Source organism: Vicia villosa, linkage group LG1 (assembly GCF_029867415.1).
Source record: "Vicia villosa cultivar HV-30 ecotype Madison, WI linkage group LG1, Vvil1.0, whole genome shotgun sequence".
Taxonomy (NCBI): Eukaryota; Viridiplantae; Streptophyta; class Magnoliopsida; order Fabales; family Fabaceae; genus Vicia; species Vicia villosa.
The window spans coordinates 239,924,012-239,931,851 of NC_081180.1; positions in this window are offsets into that span (position 1 = coordinate 239,924,012).

The window sequence follows — 7,840 nt, forward strand, 5'->3', positions numbered from 1 at the left end:
TGTTCAAAATGTATCGTTTAATTAGATTGACATTGTTGACCTTTGGAAAATTGTGAACATAAAGAGTTAATATAAATAAAAGGTAAATTTACATGATAAGAAAGAATAAATTATAAAATATATGAAAGGTAATAAGTGATGTGACATTTGAATCTTATCTACATTTTGGTTGTTCATGTTCATTGCACATGCATTTGTATTTAGCTACTAACTTACTAAGTTGGAATTAATTTTAATTTTTAACTAAATTTAAAATTTACCTAGTATATGGTTGTTGATTATTCAATGGATATGCATGATTTTTCTAACATTTTCTCATTTTTCTAACAGTGGAATGGACAATTTTTTTTTACCTTTTTAACAAAACGTTAGAATTTAAAATTAAATGAAACATGATGAATATTTTTTTCTAAGTTAGGAGGGATGCCCTTAAATGATTCCATCATAATTTCATTAACCATTTGAATTCATATGCTAGATTTAAAAAATGTTTTATACATGTGCATGAATTAATTTATAACTTCATCGTTTACATATAAATCGTAAGCCAATTTTTATCATCATTCTAATTTAAGTTTCATTGTTGTAGCTCAAAAATGGAGGAAAAATATTGATAAATAAAAAAACCATCAAATTATAATCAAAGAAAAAACCCAGTAAATTTTAATGTTATTGTAACATCCTGAATGTGATGTGTAATGTTATTAATCGGGGAAGTTATTGTGATGTTTCAAAAGTGATAAGGGTGCCGGGAACCAACGATGTGCTGCTGACTAAGGTGTTGAGAGGTTAAGTTGTAAAGTAGACATTTTATTCTAAAAAGTGACAGGGGTGTTCTTAACTCTCTTTGTCTCTCTATTCTCATACCCATCTCTGTCCATGAAAAAAAAAAGTATTCACCTTAAATGAAATTCAAACCATAAGAATAAAGATTCACAACAACAAAGATCCATATCAACAAACTCATTCTCTATGATTGTCAACCGGAAAACTTTGAGATTTAATAAATTTGCTCATCAGGTTTCTCTTTTCCTTTTTATTTTATTTTTTATTTATTTTATGTTGTTTTAACAACCACCAACAAAGTACTAATACTGATTTTTTTTCTTTTTTATTCTATCTACTAAACTATTTGTTGATTAAGTATTTTTTTTATCTTTTTGATTTATTTTGTGGTGGTATCAGATTTGAATTTAATAGAATTTTTGGTAATTTTATTATCTTTGAATTTGGTAGATTTCATCATTGATAACTAATTAATTTTTTATTTTATTTGTGTTAAAGTTTTAGATTTGTTGTTAACATGAATGAAGTAAATCTAAGATTTTTTAGTTCTTCATTCTTATTTATCCTCCCTTTGATATTTTAATTTTTTGTGTCCTCTATTCTTCTTCACCACACCACAACAATATCATCAATTAAATTATTGGTGATAATAGATAAAATAATTGTCTTGGAAAGACAAATAATTAGACTTAAGGAGTTATAATAAATTAATTAAATTAAAATAGTATTTCAAACATAAAAAAAACTGATTGGAACTAAAATGAGACATATTTATACATATAAATTATCTTATTTTATGATGATATGTGACTTAATTTTGATATGATTGATGATTGTGAGCATGTATGGAAGCTAAGACAATGGTCATAAAGATATTGACAGAATATGAATAAATTTATGAAAGAGAGACTCAGAATCAATTTTTAATTTGAAATTGTGATGACATCATCATATTCAATATATATATATATATATATATATATATATATATATATATATATATATATATATATATATATATATATATATATATATATATATATATTAAGTACGGGTCATTTTGTGATAGAAATGAATGTTGCGTGTGAAATTATTTTTTTATAAAAGTAAAAAATAGGGAATTGATTGGACATCTGCACATAAAAATGGATTAAGTAATGATAATAGATTAAGTAGTTTTACTAATTTGATATCTTTATAAATTTATATTTAAAACATGAATGTATAATGAAAATATATTAATATTTATTAAAAGTATATGGATTTGAGAGATGAATGAGTGCCAAAATTTTCAAATTCCAGAATTAGTGAGTCTTTGATTAGCATATTGAATTATACACTGGACTAAACTATACATAATATTGTATGTATATTACATTTAATAATTAAATATTCTTTTATTTTTAACATCTATATAAAAAATTGTATGGTTGTTTTATGCTAATATTAAATAAATTTTTAATCTGAAATAATAAAATTAATAATTATCAAATTCATTTATTATTATTATTATTATTATTATTATTATTATTATTATTATTATTATGTTTTAACTATTATAAAAAAATATAACAAAAATAATCTTCTTTAAATTTTTTTAAAATGACGTCATAGGTTGATACAATTATTTCTAAATTAATGCAATTTCTAAATTAATGCAATGTTTTTAAATATTATAATATGAATTTAAATATTAAAATTATGCACAATATACACTGTTAGAGCTATACAAATACATGCAAGATCTTATCTAAATACCTATAGGATATAAACTTAGAATATCACATGCTTTACTTTAAAATTGCATTATGCAGTCCTCTTTGCAAAAATGCAGCCGTGATACAACAAATGCATGCCTTGAGTCATAGCTGCTACAGTTGCATAGGCCTGTATAACCTGCTTCAAATATAATATTCTTAAATAGTGATGTTACACATTACATCATTAGATTCAAAATTATTGTCCAGCTATATTTATAAATCCTTCCTGTCTAATATTTTATTCGACAATTTTATATCAAATGCCAACTATTTTTGGGATGGTAAGTTTTTTGTATATCATTATAATTATACTTTATACTATATCCAATTACAGAATATTATTGTTATAAACGAGAACAACTTTACTATTGATCTAAATATTGAATAATAGAAATTTATCGTCTATTTTTTTCAAAAATGTGAAAAGATTAAGGAAAAAAATATTATTTTTATAAACGATAATAACTTTACTACTGATTCAACTTTATTACATGAAAAACAAAACCATTGATTCAAACATGCAGTGAGTAATTACAATTTTGTTGTAAGTAAATTAAATTTGATTAAATTTTGTTTTCTCATGTCGTAGAAATTTTATGAAACGGGAAAAATGAAACAATTTATATATATAGCCATTGAACAATTTAATTTTTCAATCATTTTATTTTTATTATATTTTATAAACAAATGTGTGTGCCATACAAGTACCCGTGCGAACGCACGGGTATCCCACTAGTATAAATATAAGGTAAATTTACATGAAAAGAAAGAATAAATTATAGAATATATGAAAGGTAATAAGTGATGTGACATTTGAATTTTACCTACATTTTGGTTGTTCATGTTCATTGCACATGCATTTGTATTTAGCTACTAACTTACTAAGTTGGAATTAATTTTAATTTTTAACCAAATTTAAAATTGACCTAGAATATGATTGTTAATTATTCAATGGATATGCATGGTTTTTCTAACATTTTCTCATTTTCTAATAGTGGAATGGACAAATTTTTTTACCTTTTTAACAAAACGTTAGAATTTAAAAGTAAATGAAACATGGTGAATGATTTTTTCTAAGTTAGGAGGGATGGATGCCCTTAAATGATTCCATCCTAATTTCATTAATCATTTGAGTTCATATGTTAGATTTAAAAAATGTTTTATATATGTGCATCAATTAATTTATAACTTCTTCGTTTACATATAAATCGTATCTCACTCTATATCATCATTTTAATTTAAGTTTCATTGTTGTAGCTCAAAAATGGAGGAAAAATATTGATAAATAACAAAACTATCAAATAATAATCAATGAGAAAACACAATAAATTTTAATGTTATTGTAAAATCCTGAATGTGAAGTGTTATGTTATTAATCAGGGAACTTATTGTGATGTTTCAAACGTGATAAGGGTGTTGGGAACCAATGATGTGCTGCTGACTAAGGAATTAGGAGGTTAAGTTATAAAGTAGACATTTTATTCTAAAAAGGATATTTTGGTCCCTTCACAAAATGTTTATGGAACCTTAAATAAACTTTTCACTAAAATGAATTTAAGTGATGTCATTTATTGTCTTGAACCACAATTAGTAATCAATAAACTAGAAAATTTCCTTGCCAACCTCCCAACCTTCTAGTTAACCTCTGGTGAAAAACCCAAACTACCCCTGACTTCGGACATGAACTTCCGAACTGCATAAAAAAGGTGTTTTCGGAAGTTCATCTCCGAAAACGCCTTTTTTTTAAAAAAAATTGTCTCATTTCGGAAGTTCATTTCCGAAAACAGCATTTCGGAAATAAACTTCCGAAACAATGCGCGTTCTGCAGATTAAGCAGAACACTCCCCCTCCCCCATTCATTTACCCTAATCCAACATCAAACAACACCAAAGGCGAAATTTTGTTAAAAGACTTCCAAGGCAACATCAAAGGCTCCAACAAGCTTCCTATACTACATTAAAAAGCACTCCAACCTCTTCAATCGGTAAGCATTATGAGTTTTAGATCTATGCTTAAAATTGATATTAGGGTGTTTACAAATAGGAAAATATGTATTAGGTTAGGTTGGTACTAGTATTTAGGATGTTTAGAATGTGTAGACATAGGTTTAAAGTCTGATTTTGGGGTCTGCCATTGTAGGTTGCAGAAAAGCTCTGCGCAGGGGTGTTTCGGAAGTTCATTTCCGAAAACACCTCCATCCTAGTTTCGGAAATGAACTTCCGAACTGTATCAGAAGTGCATTTTTTTTGTTTTTTCATTTGTCTCGCATATTAATCGATTTCGATTGTTTACAGGAACATGTCAGGCAACCAACCAGCACGCATCAGACAGGGCAGGGAGTCCCAGACTGCGTCGGCTAGACGCGAGCGGGCGGCGGCGCAGCTGGCGTCGACACGCGGGCGGGGCCGGGGACGCCGTGTGCATGTTCCACAGGACTTGGTGGAGAGTTCATCTGCTTCAGGCTCTAGGAGTAGGCTGGCTCGGGTATCTTCTTCCCGCCAGCGAGAGGAGGAGGATGAGGATGAGGAGGAGGAGGAGGTCATACCGGATGTTGACCCTCCAGTCGGGGAGGAGGAGGAGCAGGAGGTGGATAGCTATCCGGGAGGGCCTTTTGACACTTCCCTGCTGATTCACTACCAGGATCACGTCGCTCGGCGGATCTGGGAGGGAGAGGTATTTTTTTAACTTAGCCGTTTATTTGTCACCATTTTTTATAATTTTACCGTTTATTTCTCGCTTATTTGTTTTTTTTTTGTAACAGGAGAGAGAGCCATTGAAAATGGTGAACCACTCCAGGAAGATTTTCGGTCTGTTTAAACCAGCAGCTTAGTGGTTTAACGACCATGTGCGAGGTTCAGGGCTTTGCGGGCTCTGCATGACCGGGTACACCACCATCAGCACCGGCATGCAGGGGGCATTTGTGGAGCGCTGGCACAAGGAGACGTCTTCTTTCCACTTGCCGGTGGGGGAGTTGACGATCACCTTGCATGACGTCCAGTGTCTTCTCCACCTGCCTATTAGGGGGCCGCTGTTGGACCACTCTAGGATCCAGAGGGTCGAGGCCATTGAGTGGATGATGCACTATTTGGGCCTGTCGCACGAGGTTGCTCACTTTGAGTGCGTCACGACTTGTGGGCCTCATGTCCGGTTCACTACACTGAGCATCTATTTTGAGTTCCACCTGGACGCGGCGGCCGAGGCCGAGCAGGAGGATAACGACCTATTCAGGGAGTACCACCGCGGCTGCGCTCTTCGGTGCTGGTACATGCATGTGGTAGGCGCTGCATGCTTTGTGGACAAGAGTGCCAGGTACGTCGACGTGGCCTACCTCCGCTATTTCATGGACCTGGATACCGTTCACCAATGGAACTGGGGGTCAGCTACTCTGGCATATCTCTACCAGAAGCTGAATGAGGCCTCCAACTGGAGGACGAGGCAGTTGGTCGGATCCTGCACACTGCTTACGGTACGTTTTATTTTAATACATTATCATATTTATTTATTTATATATGTTTCGTATTTAATTTTAATACATTATCTTGTTTCTGTTTCAGAGCTGGATCATCTCCTACTTCTCCCGCATCCACGGCTTTCACATAGATCCTGCGTACGTGGACGCCATGCCCAGGGCCGCCAGATACGCTCTCCAGAGGGGGAACGATGCGGTGGGACCATACCGTCTGTACTTGGACCGCACGATGCACGACGACGTCACCTGGAGGCCGTTCGTCGACTACGCTCAGATTGTCCCCTTTGACGGCATTGCTCTATATTCAGGTTGGTTGGCATGCGGGACCGGCATCATGGTTCGATATCTCCCTGAGCGGTGCATGCGTCAGTTCGGATTCGTGCAGCGGATACCCAGGTCACCCTTTGAGGCTGCTCCCGACACTGTGATCCGAGTGCAGCTCACTGCCATATGGGAGCATTGGGAGGATCATGTGGTACCGCTGGAGTACCGTCTCACTCGGGTCACCCAGGACTGGCACAGTGAGGAGGGATACGTCACATGGTTCTACCGGGTGTCACATCCTCTTCTGAGACCCGACATTCCCGGCGCTCCTAGGCCAGCACACGAGGAGATCCTGGAGAACCAGCAGGCCGAGGATGATCACGCCATTGATCTCATGCCGATCTGCCAGCGGATATCGATGCTTGGGCGGGACGCGTTGGATCGAGGTATCGTTGATCAGGGCGGTCCAGAGGCAGTCGCCGTGATGGAGATGATCGTCACTGATGCGGGCCGTGTGGCGGGGTACAGGCGGCAGAGGAGGGCCCAGGGTAAGAGGGTTAGGCATACCCAGTAGTGGTCGGGTTTATTTATTTTTTGATTTCGAATTGTATATTCCGCACAGTATTATTATTATTTTCGGATTGTATATATTATTTTCATCGGATTAGTATTTTTTTTTTTGTTTATTTATCATATTAGTATTTTCAGTTTATCTATTGCTTATTTTATTTGGCGTTTGCGTTTAATTAAAATGCGAGACTGTTATGAAAAAACATAAAAAAAAACACAGTTTCTGCATAATTCGGAAGTTCATTTCCGAAGACACCCCCCATGAGGTGTTTTCGGAAGTTCATCTCCGAAGGCACCCCCCATGGGGTGTTTTCGGAGATGCACTTCCGAATTAAGGAAATTTTTTAAAATAAAAAAGCGCTTCGGAAGTTCATTTCCGAAGCAGGGGTATTTTGGGATTTTCGCTGGGGGTGACCCCCATAGGGAGGTGGCCAAAGAAAAAACCATAAACTATTATGGGTCAAATGAAGGGTTTAGGGGACTTCGGTCACTTTACATATTTAAGATGGGTGTTTTTGTTATTCTAATTAGGGTTATATGTACTTGAGGGTATATTAAGAGTTGTGAAAATTTTAAGGAATTTTTTTTTTAATAAGCAATTTGTACCTAACGGGTTTCGAACCTGAGATCTTGAGAGGAGCACACTCTCAGAACCCAAGCGTTTCACCGCTAGAAATTTTAAGGAATTTAATTAAGTACTTAAACCATGACTAATATAAATGTTTAATTGGTGAAATAGAATAAAAATGAGGACACAACATAGTAGTTAATGAAAAGCATATTATTGTTTTTTGGCATGGGGATTATATAAAGACAAGATGAATAAAATATCTGAATGAATATTCATTTTTCCTCATTCCATACTTTGGATTGAGAGAGATAAAGAGAGAGAGAAGGGAGAAGGGGTTTTGAGATGCAAGTCATCCTTGCTTGTGTCAAAGGTTCTCCTTCTCCAACCATCGTCATCCTCTTCTTGAAAAAGGAGGGTTCC